Here is a 12,723-nt window from a genome sequence, read left to right as displayed (position 1 = left end):
TGGTAAGTTAAAATCTAGGTGGTCGGGACCTTTTTCAGTCACCCATGTTTTTCCACACGGTGCAGTAGAAATTAAAACTCGAAATGGGACACCATTTAAAGTCAATGGCCAACGGCTTAAACTCTACAGAGGATCCATTGAGGATGAGGAAGAGGAAATCGCACTTCAAACGGCCAACGAATAAACTCATACCCGACATGTTACAGGTAAGTATACATTCGAAACTGGTAAAATCATCTAACCATTATTCGGAAATGAAGGGGCATGCACACGAGCACATAAAAAAAAAAAAAAAAAAAAAAAATTTTAATTTTCACCCGGCACGGGGCCGTGTTCGCTGAACACGGGGCCGTGTCGAGGCGACTGTCGGGATAAAACCCAATTTTTCTATCAGTTACACCATTCCACACGCCCCGTTTCGCCGAAAACTCTCTGGTTAGAGGCGATTTTCTGCAGATTTCGAACGTTACCACCGAACCTAACAACGTCAAGGTATGATTCTATCCTTCTTAGTAGTTAGATTAGTTACTTGCATGTAGTTAAAACATCAAAAATTGGGGGAAAATCTAGGGTTCTTCATGTTCATCCGGATCGAACTCAAAATTTTTGATGAAAATTGTTAGTAGTAGTTTAGAGTAGAGTAGTAGGAAGTAAATAGCCATGTATTGTTGATAGATTTGTCCGATTTCCAACTAAAAACACAAACCCTTGTTCTTGAACCGAAAAACTCAAAATTGAAAGGGTAAATGGTTTGATTTTGGAAAAATGACACTTAGGGTTTCATTTTCGGGGGAAACCGCTGCTATTAGGCTAAAAATTTTTCAGATTTTCGAAACCGGGACGAAAAAATGAAAATTAGGTGTTACAGACGCCTGAACACGGGGCCGTGTTCGCTGAACACGGGGCCGTGTCCAGCCTACTGTTTGCAGTTTTCAACCTGAATTTCCATGTTTCGCACTAACTTTTGCTGTATTCTTTTCAGATGTCCAAATTCACACGGTTCAACGCCAGTGAACTTGACGCCAGGGCTCGCTACGAGATCCTACAAACAAGGCCCGAAGAGTATCCAAGGCGGGCATGTACCGATCTTCTGACAATGGTGAACCAACTGGACCGCTTCAACAACATAGTGACAGGTCCACTGCACGTAGCATTGACTACCCGACTTCGGTCGGTCCATCAATGCACATTGGAGTTCTATAGCACGTTCATCTTCAACTCGAGACGCGACCCGTTTGATCACGAGGCGGTCGAGTTTCGATGTGGGGGTACGACCTATAGAACCTCCATGGCGCAGTTCGGATCAATCATTGGGCTGTACAAAGACGAAGAAGCGGGGAACGAAGAGAATACCGGGGGATTGCGAGATTTGGACGCAACAGAACGCCAAGCCGCATGGGCTCAAATCGGTGAGGGGATCTACAACTCCAGCAGCACAAAGAGTACCAAACTGAGAGACCCGTTATACCGCTACATCCACAGGCTCCTCACGTACTCGCTGAACCAACGCCATGACAGTAGTGGCGTTGTCGGGGTTAGAGATTTGGTTGTCCTTCACTGCATCCACAACCGGAAGCCTCTCGATGTTCCTTACCTCCTACTGCGGAACATGCACTTGAACCGCCTTGCCTCTGCTCCTACACCAATCTTCTTCGGAGGATGGGTGTACCGTCTTTTCAAGCACTTCGCGAACATCCCGAAGTCCTTCGAGAGGAGCCCATGGTCGGGACGGGTTGATTACCATATCTGCCGGGCCATGAACTTGCTCTATGAAGCGGAGGACGGGACGGTGAGCTTTCAGAGGACGCAAGGCTACGCATGGAACCCGCAAGAGGCTCTAGTTCTTCATGCACCACCTCCACAGTACCAATACCCTCCCCAAGGCGAACAGGGTCAATCCTCCTCTCAAGGAGGCGGTTTTCCTAATTTCCAAAGTTTGCATGATCTTTTGCAGGAAAACCTCATGTGCACCCGGAACACCTACAACCTCGCCAACAACACACACCTCCGGGTAGGAGCTATCGAACGCAGCGTCAACGACATACAAGATGACATCGGTAGCATCCGGGAGTACATGGCGAGGCAGGGAGGCGGAGGTGAAGATAGTGATGAAGATATGGAGTAGGAGGCTGGGAGGAGCAAGGGGCTAGCTGGTTATGAGCCCACAGGTTTGATTACCCTTCCTATCGAACAATTCATGGCCTGCGTGCCATTTGTCAAGACAATTTACTTTCCTTAACTCTTTTCTTTTTATTTTTACTTTGTTTTTACTTTGTGTTGGATAATGTTTAACTATGGTAAGATTAGGATGTTTGGTGCTTGGTTGGATGGTATTGAATGCTTGAACAGGTGCGATGCAAGGGCTAGAATGCTGAACATTAGCACTCACAGCCCTAGGAGGAAGAAACCGGGAGAAAACCATATTTTTCTGGCTAACAGACTGTCCACACGGGGACGTGTTCAGCCGACACGCCCCCGTGTCCATCTCCCAGTTCTGCTGTTTGGCTACTGACCTGCAGATTTTTGCCGAACACGTGGCCGTGTTCACCCAACACGCCCCCGTGTTCACCCTCTGTAAGTTTTTCGTTACTGGCAGTTCAACACGGGGCCGTGTTCAATAAACACGGGGCCGTGTCCAGATCGCCAGTAATACAAATCTTTGTTTTCAAACACACTTTTACATATTCTAATCAACCAAAAAAAAAAAAAAATTTATTTTTGGACACATTGAGGACAATGTGTGATTTAAGTGTGGGGGGGGGATGCTAAAACCTTGGAATTTTGCAAAATCCTAAAACAAGCCTTACACAAAACTCTATTGGAACCGCTAAACACCCCAAATTTTTTCAAAAACTTTTTCATTTTTTTTTATTTACTTGTCTTAGTTTAAGTTGGGAATAACAAGTTATAAAAGGGTTATATTTTTACAAACTTACAATCGATAGCGTCGTGATAAAAAGAACTAACATAAGAAAATTATGAAACGGTATAACAAGTCTAGCTAAAATTCGATTATATATGCTTGGTCACATTAAAAACCCATTCCCACAAAAAAGTGAGTTTTGAGCCTTTATTGAGCATAAAAATACACATATTTAGATTAAATGCTCATTTTTCGTTTCTTGTGTGAATAGCCGCTCGGTCTTTACAAATCTAGAACTTGCCACGACGATACATTCCCGGTCCTTACCAACTTAAACCCAAGTAAGTAAATGATGGAGGCATTAGGACTAACTATTTTTCTTTCAAAACCATTATTTTTCATTTTTTTTTACTTACCCAAAATCCCCCTAGAAAACCCCTTTGAGCCTAAACCTTTCATTTCATTACCCCAAAAACAATTTTTTTTACCCACCAAAAACCTTTTTCATTTTTTCACCTTTATTTTAGTAACAAACTCGGTTTTTCATAAACATACCCTTTACGTGACGAAAAAAAAAAAAAAAAATATGATGAAGTCAAACAAACATAAGCTACAAAAAGCTTGTTTGGAGAAATACTTCAAAAATAAATGTCACCAAAAATAAGGTATTTCACGAAAACCGACATTTGTTACGATTTTCGCCCTTTTTACTAACCACTAACCAACCACCCACCTTTAAACCCAAGCCTTCACCCCAAAAGACCTCTTGATATTTACAAAGGTAAAAGTTAAAAAGGAGGAGGATTGATCGCTTGGCAAGCATATGGAAAATGTAAATCCGTGCCGCTCTCGAGCGATTCACTTAAATATACACCTTCGGCCGAGTGATTGAGTGATCTCCCGTGAGGTATGTGAACTTGTATATAAATGGAATTTTAATAAGGCATGCTATGCCAAATTAAGTAGTTTATCTTATGAAAAGTTCAAAATAAACCATGACGAATAAGATTGTAAATAAAATAAAAATAGAACCTATCTAAACCTTGGATTCCCGACACTCTAGGACAAGTTGAAAAACTTCTCTTCTACCTATTCCATTTGGGAGTGTAAGCCACATTAAAAGAGTTTTGCTTGAGGACAAGCAAAAGTTCAAGTGTGGGGGTATTTGATGTGTGTAAAATGCAACATATAAAACACATCAATTAAGGCATAAAACTAACCCTTTTTAAGTACTAATGTTGGAAAAAGAGTGTTTTTGTCTTCCTTTTGTATTTTCAGGATGAAATGAGCTCAAAATCACAAAAGAAGCAAAAAGACTACTAAATCTACCATAAATACAAGAAAAGGAACAAAAGTGAACTGCCCGGACCCTCAACGGCACCTCCCAAGACAAAGAGAAGAGAAACAGAGTCTGAACACGCCCCGTGTCCAGCGAACACGGGGGCGTGCCCAGGAAGCAGCAGAAAAGACAAACAAGTAGAAGCTTCCATTGCTCACCACGGGGCCGTGCCCAGCGGGCACGGGGGCGTGTTGAAAGTACAGCAGGCGCATTAATTGTAATTCGCAATTACAATTAATGAAGAGAGAGAATGTCAGACGGGCACGGGGCCGTGTTCAGCGAACACGGGGCCGTGTCCAGCGTTCTGTTCAGCCTATAAATAGAGGAGCTTGGTTTCATTCTCTCTCATCCCTTGGCACACCACCTCTCTCACACTTCATCCACCACCCATCACCACCATAACACCATCATCCACCACCATCATCCATTGTCCATCATAGAGTGTGTGAGTCGTCTCGGGATCCAAGATTGATCGTAAGAGTTCTTGACAATCAAGGCCATGTTTGCCTAAGTCTCTTACATCACTTGGTGAAGGCAAGTGTTTAGTATAATACTTTTTATTTTTAATCTTTTGCACTTTTTATTTGGTTTTGTATTAATGACTTTAATAACTAGTTACTTATGTTGAAGGTGATCTTTCCTTATCGTTTGTCCATGGTGTCTTGGCGTTATTTTACTGTCTATATAAAATAAAAGATTTTCACCATTCATATCTCCACGGTCTATATGGAGGTATGTTGGCTACCTGGTCGGGGGTTAAGGGAACGGTTTGGTAAAGGTCTTGCCCTTGTTCAGCGTTTAGAGGTCCTGCTTGGGACCTGGGTCAAATTTAGTAGGATCTCCTTCAATGCCCATAGGTATTGGATGGCGGGGATCCAAACTCTTTGACCCCCTCATAAGTTAACTACTATTAATACTATAACCCGGCTATTTAGGACTGTATCCCTGCTGACTCAGACTACTTAGCCGAGGGTAACGTCACCGCCAAAAGCGGGGCCTACCATAATTTGCATTAATAACTTAATTCATTATCTTTCAATAATCCGACCCTTTAGGATTGTATCCTTGCTGACTCAAACTACTGGGTTGAGGGTAACGTCACCTTCAAAAGAGGGGCCTACTACAATAACTAAGATAATCTCTTAAACAAGTGCAAAAGTGCGAAAATAATCAAAGGTTATACTAATACACGTGTCGGATCCAAGTGATTCATCTTGTCTATCTGTTTTTATTTTATTTTATTTTTCAGCATTTAGTTAGTTTTTATTTTTCTTAGTTTAAAACATTTTTCTAATTTTTTGATTTGATTAGACGTTGAGGATAAACCGGTATTAAAAGCTCTTGTGTCCTTGGACGACCTCGGTATCTTACCAACACTATACTACGTCCACGATGGGTGCACTTGCCCATATGTGTGTTTAGTGTTAGTAAATATCGTGTTTTATAAATTTAAAACTTGGCTAAAAGTGTAAAAAGGGCTTAATTATATATCTAAAAATATAACACACTTCACGCACATCACTGGTGCTGAGGATAGATAATCCTTGAGAGCCTTGAGTGCATCTTCATGCTTCTCAATCCACTCATATATCTTATTCTTCCTAAGTATGTCATAAAAATCCTTGCACTTCTCTGAAGACTTTGAGATGAACCTATTTAAGTTTGCAATCCTTCCTGTTAGCCTATGTACATCCTTTGCATTGGTTAGAGACTTTATATTCATGATTGCCTTTATCTGTTCAGGGCTAGATTCAATCCCTCTTTTGGTCACCATGGATCCTAGGAACTTCCCAGCTTTGACACCAAAATGACACTTTGAAAGATTCAGCTTCATGTTGTATTAGTCATGGATGTTAAATGCTACTTCAAGATCCTTGAGATGATCTTATGCTTTCTTGGACTTGACCACCATATTATCAATTTAGACCTCCATAGTGTCTCCAAGTTGTTCTTTGAACATCATATTCACCAGTCTTTGGTAAGTGACACCTGCATTTCTCAATCCAAAAGGCATAGCAATATGACAGTATATGCCAGTGGGAGTCATGAATGTTGTATCCTCTTGGAAGACGGTTCCATTTGAATTTGTTGAAATCTAGACGAAGCATCCATAAAGGTGAGCAATTCATGGCCCGCTGTTGCATCCACCATGGAGTCAATGTGTGAGAGTGGGAAAGGATCCTTGGGACATGCTTTATTTAAATCTGTAAAGTCAACACATACCCTCCACTTTACATTTTTCTTTTAGACAACCACCACATTGGCTAACCATTTTGGATGTTTTGGTCAAAAATTACCGAAGCAATTAAGTGATCAAATTAGTTTGTGAGGTAGTGTGCTAATGATGTTTGCAAAAAAAATTTCAGGAGATAGCTCGAGGATATCGAGCTACACCAATAATCAAACAATGAGCAGTAAAAGTAGAAATGGACACAGGATGTACGAGGAAAGCCCTTGATCAACCTAGATTTCCGGCGTAAAACCTCGGGAGCTAACAATCGTCAGCTGCCTTGTTCTTCTTATTGCTTGAATAACCAGGATACAGTGCAGGATAATGCTCAGATCGCTACTAAGTGTTACAACGATTGCAAATAGTGAGTGTTAATGTGTGATTGCTAGAAAGAAATGTGTACGAGTTAGAGAGCTCGAAGTGAAGTGAGTGTCCTACGATCTGGCCATCCGTTTATATAGTTACAACAACAAACAAATTCTCTTATAAACTAGGGATACTTCCGCATATTCCCTCTTTACCGTTAAAGACCTATTCCGCCGGCTTCAATGTCTATTTCCCAACAATATTGAGCAAGTCTCTAGGGGAATGAGTCCTTGTGAACGTTGTGATCCTGCAGCCATAACTTACAAGCAAATCGTTAGTAACTGCCAGGATACTACCTCATGATGTTACCGATATCCTGGTCCGGTGTCCTGTTCATAAACAGCTAACATAAAATCAAGATATATTGTCAGGATATGGGCTCAGAATTCACCCATAACAATTGTCCCCAAAAATGTTGCCGTTGAGGATCCTTCATCCCAACGGTAATATTTTTATGTATCGATGCAATTAAGTGATAGGATGGCTTGATTTGACATGGTGCAACTACCAAAGCTAAATTCACTCATTACTCTTTCCTATATCTTCTCATCTCTCTTCCTTTTAACCGTACATCCTGTAAATCTGAAAAGGTAAATCACTTTCTCATCTTTATCTCCTTTTTCTTCCTCTGTTTCTGATCAAATATGGCGAGGCAAACCAGGTCAAGCTCCGGCGACTCGGCCCCCACCTTCACACCGCAGAATCTACTTCAGTATCCAGAGAAAGAAGTGTGCTCGTTCGATAACGCTTACCTGTCGGCCCTTCGTACCTCTCGTATCTTCCTGGACGGCATGATATTCTGGCCATACGAGCGGGAACTCTGATCAGACATGTCATCCATAGAATGGCTCTGTTTTAACGCCTTCTGCTTCACATTGGGTCTTCGATTCCATTTTTCCGACTTCATCACCGATTTCTTTCACACCACTGGTCTTAGCTTCAGTCAAACCATGCCCATGCTCTGACACGTCTTGGTTGTTCTTGATCAGATCAAGAACACCCATATTCCAGAGCTTTCTATCAATGATCTTCCTATAGCATACCGGCTAAGATCCCATGGGTCTAGCAGGTTTCTATTTTATTCCACCTCCAACGACCCTCTGATTCTCCGGGCCACCAGGAATGAAGAGGAATGGAAGTCCAAGTTCTTTTTTGTAAAATGAAGTTCAATCCCTGGTGGAGCGGAATATCCGGTGATGTGACATCTGTGCCTCGGCGACCATCATACAAGTACGATCCAATGAGATCTTGTGTTTCAATCTTGGACTTTGTACAAATACTTGTGACCTTTGCACACATCAATTCTCGTTTGATTTCGAGCTTTAAATCGCTTTCTGTAAAGTTATACGCGAATTGATGCGTAAACATAATCAGTTTAACGCGACAAACACTCCGGAATAGTGACATGGCCTTAACATACCTTAAATAACCTTTACATAACTTAGAAATAAGCTTTGGAGGGTTTGGTGTGTCGAAATCAAGTTTATTCGATCGTAGGGACTATTTGCGTCAAACTGCGAAAGTCTGCCGACTCGTTTGGTATCGAACCTTCCGGAATATGATCATACGTTAAACATACCCTAAATATCCTTTACATAGCTTAGAAATAGGCTCTGAGGGGTTCGGCATGCGAAAATAAACTTATTTGATCAAACAGGGACTAAAAGCGTCAAAAAGTGCATAAATTTGCATTTTCGCGCATATCTTACGTTCTGAACGTATCCGGACATCCAAAAACTTTTGAAATCATTAAAATATTTTATTTTAGTGATTGGAATGCAAAAAAACCACTCGTCGCGGAATTTGGATCGTTTTCGCGTCCGTTTGAGTTTTCGTCGTAATTAACCGAACAACGCGACCGTATGGCCAAACGAATCGACATCCGAGATGTTTTTGAGCATATTTTAAGTTCTCTATACTTTAACTTCATTGTAGAGCCTTGAAATGGGGTTAACGGGGCTTAAACGTGCCAAAAATGCATCAAAAACCAAGTTTCAGGTCTGCAGGGACTAAACTTGACATTCTGCCAAACTTTCTTAGGAGTGGGGCGTAAGACTCAGTGTGAGTCTACGCGGCCCGCGACAGACCATCAGGTCTGCAAAAATCAGTTTCTACAATCAGCAGCTGGTTTCTTGGTTTTTATACATGGTTTCTTCATTCTATGGACTGGTATTTAGGCTCCCATTGTATACAAAACAATGTGCCACACATAGATGGTCCAGATTGAAGCTCAAAGTTCGAGAAACAATCTTAATGGCTCTTAAATTCCTATAAATACCCACCAATTCAACCCTCATTCCTCACAATTGAACTCACTTCTGCTCTAAGTTAAAGCTCTCCATTGTGAGGCTTCATACCTGAGTGTTTTGAGTTCAAATCTTCCTAGCCTGGACCTTTTGTAAGTTTCTTTCATGCTTTTATGCGTTTTAAGCATGAAAGTCAAACAGTGTTTGACTTTCTGCTTTGACCAGTCAATGGTCAACACGAAGTTCGCTTGAACTTCGCAACGTTAGCGTAATCACGATGATCATAGTCCTTTGTAACTATACCTACTGATTACCACATTGATTAGGCGTAGTGACGACTCATGGTTTCGGTCAAAATGCATATTCAAGTGTATTTTGCAACCAAACTATTCTGAGGTATCAAAACCTTTTGTTTTGATATCAAACTTGTTTTCTAACTTAGTTAAACATGTTTTAACATGTTTAACTCGTCACTTTTAGTTTAGTGCTTATATATGGTCGTAAGATAAGCGGTCTAAACAACCGCTTAGACTTTCGAACCCGACCCGTTTGGTCGATCATTAGGATCCGACCAAACATATTTTGTGACCATAGTTGTATAGGGAATAACCTTCCGAGGTTATACCTTATGGTCACTTCGTTTAGTTAGTCATATGATAAGTAATTTATATGCCTTAGGAAAATGACCAAAATGCCCTTTCTACGCATAATTTCATTTTAAGCATATGTAACCTAAATTTTGACATCGAAACTGATTAGGCAATTTTATTAGACATGTTAAGGCATATAATACTTGTCATAGGATTAGTTAGGCAGTCCGAACGGGTTTTGCGCGAACGACACGTTAAAGTAGCGTAAGCTACCTAAACGGGTCATAATGGGTCGTAAGCACTTACGATAGGTTTCGATTTAGAATGTAGGCTTTGTTAAACCATATTACATGAGTTCCTATACTCATTTGGTTTACAAAACCTCATTCTATCCGATCTTCCGATTTAGGTTCGGTTTATTAACGTAGTTACCTATATTAGGTGCTGATTGATTCCGTGATCCCTCTAGCATTGCTTGGTTGTTATTCAAGACTTCTAAGCATTCTCAAGTGAGTACATAGTCCCCTCTTTTACTGTTTTCAAATATTTTGGGGTGAAACACATGTGCTTACCTGTTACTTTCGGACTTTTCGTGCTTTCATAACATATACTTGCTATGTTCATTAGTACGCATATAGTACATGATTTTCATTATGTTTTGCTATGTATGTTCACTTAGCATGCTAGCACATTGATTTTCATAAACACATTTGTTGCATATGTTCACTCAGTATATGGACACATTGATTTACATTGCATTTCTGTTACATATGTTCACTCAGCATATGGACACATTGTTTTACATTTCTACTTTGTATGTTCATTTAGCATACTAGGTACATTATTTTCATATAACATGCTTACATTTGGTATAACATTTGGTTTGTTTAACGAAACTAATACATTCACTAACACCGATCATGTCGTTCGTTAGTAGGTAGTGGTACCATAGGAATTGACAACTCCCATTCCTGAAATCCTAGGTCTGTTTGGGTGGAAGGAATGACCGAATTCGATATACATAATTTTGATAAACCTTTAACTTGTTTAGGGTTTGTCTCCTTAGTCGCAAGGCTTGAATGTAAACGTTTTAACATTACCGCATAGATGTTTGTATCAATAAAGCTTTAATTTTACAAAACATAACATTTGATTTAAACTATGATTTATTCAAATACATTGTTTTGTACATTTTACATATGGTTAGAATAGATACTTTTATTTATTTTTCCACACATAACATTTGATTATACATGAACATTTTTACATTGGTTTAAACAATACATTTTGGTGGTTTGTTTGGGTAAGTGATTTAGATAACGAGGCGTGTGTAATATGATAAAAGCATGGTGGATACGCCGCTGGTACTTCCTATATATAAGTGTTTTTATGATATTACATATCGTAGCGTTATTTAAACCATTTCAAGTTAGACATATTACATTTTACACAAATAACATATCTTCACAATACATTTACAAACAACATATTTTATACAAACTCATTTTTACTTGGTTATTTACTTGTCTATGCATTATTCTTTTATATCATCTGATTTCTTATCGATTTTTGTATGATTTATAAAAGAAAACATTTTTATAAGTTCATGACTACTTTTTGTTAAACATTTCTTTCAACCTACAAGTCATGAATCCTGCATTAATAAAACCTTTGTATCTCACAGGCATTTTTATGCTGACGTACCTATTTTTACATGTGTTTTCAAGAGCTGATGCATAGGATCGATCAAGATACACTTAGGCGGACTTGGGCCTTAGTGACAATAAAAGATGCAAGACTAGTTAATTATGTTATTTCTCTTTGTTTTTAAGACATTGTAACCTCTTTTAATTCAATAAAACAAAACTTCAATTACCATATGTTATGAAACAATGATTCTGTTACGACACTCCCAGACGTTTCCACCGTGGTTTGTTGTTTTACGCGGTCGGGGTGTGACAGAAGAGTTGGTATCAGAGCTCATGGTTATACGGAATTAGGGTATTAGTAATGCTTTGACCTAGTCTATAACCTTCCTAGGACCCTAACACAAGATTCTTATGTTTATATCTTAAAACAATACCGTCACTTATCTTTAGGTGACAACCACAACAAGAACACAAATTTCAAATCCGCTTTGAAAACCAATCATCTGTTCTAGGATGATTTATTATAAGGTTTTGAACCCTCAAAGTTTTCAAAATCTTGTCAAAGTTTGGGTCTTATAATGTGAACACGTGCAATCTGGAAGGGTGGGTGCCTGTATCCCGAGTTTTCTGTCTAAGGCTAGAGTGTTCGTACAAATCCACATAATCGGACCAGTCACTCTTACCTGGGAACTCTTGGGGTGAGTGTCCACTTATAGGCTAAAGCATGTCTTCACGATACATTAATATGACCTACTTACTTTGATTAGTCACCATCTCATTTGTTTGCCTTAGGTAGCAAACAAATGATCACAATTTTTATGCGTTGTCATTCTGTTTTGATTATCCGATAAGGACAAAGCCGAATTCCTATTAAGATCTTCATATCTTCATAGTTAGATTCTTGAAGATGTTTAAAGTGCCAAATAAAATCCAAGGATTGGATTCCTGGTGTGCTTTAAATACTTGTGCTCAAATCAACAACAAATTAACAAAATGATAACAAATTGAAAACCAAGATAAAAAATTATGTGATTACGTGATTATGTTTTATGTGCTTCCTTTTATGTTTTTGTGTGATCCGAATATTCGTTATCCAAATCCTTGTAGAATCTTCCATATCTTCCTATGAGGGATTCATAGTAGGATATCTAAAGGTACTACCTTAAATCCTTATTGGGCTTCTACGTAATAGTTAAGACCCTTGGATTATAAAGTACTATTCCATAATTCAAAAGAGCCCCTTTGGGTGGTCTAGTTAAAAAGATTGATTCAAAATTCTGGTTAGGAATGTCATGTGATGATATAGCTGAAAAGACTCCTTGGTGGTCTATTTAAAGAAATCATTTATTGTATTAAAAGGACCCTATGGTGGTCTAGTCACACTCATCACAGGTTTGTTCGTTTGATTTTCTTCCCCTACACATTATAAAATGCACTGTG

This window comes from Helianthus annuus, chromosome 17 (genome assembly GCF_002127325.2).
Source record: "Helianthus annuus cultivar XRQ/B chromosome 17, HanXRQr2.0-SUNRISE, whole genome shotgun sequence".
In the NCBI taxonomy this organism is placed as follows: Eukaryota; Viridiplantae; Streptophyta; class Magnoliopsida; order Asterales; family Asteraceae; genus Helianthus; species Helianthus annuus.
The sequence above is the reverse complement of the archived record's forward strand: the minus strand, read 5'-3'. Positions refer to the sequence as shown.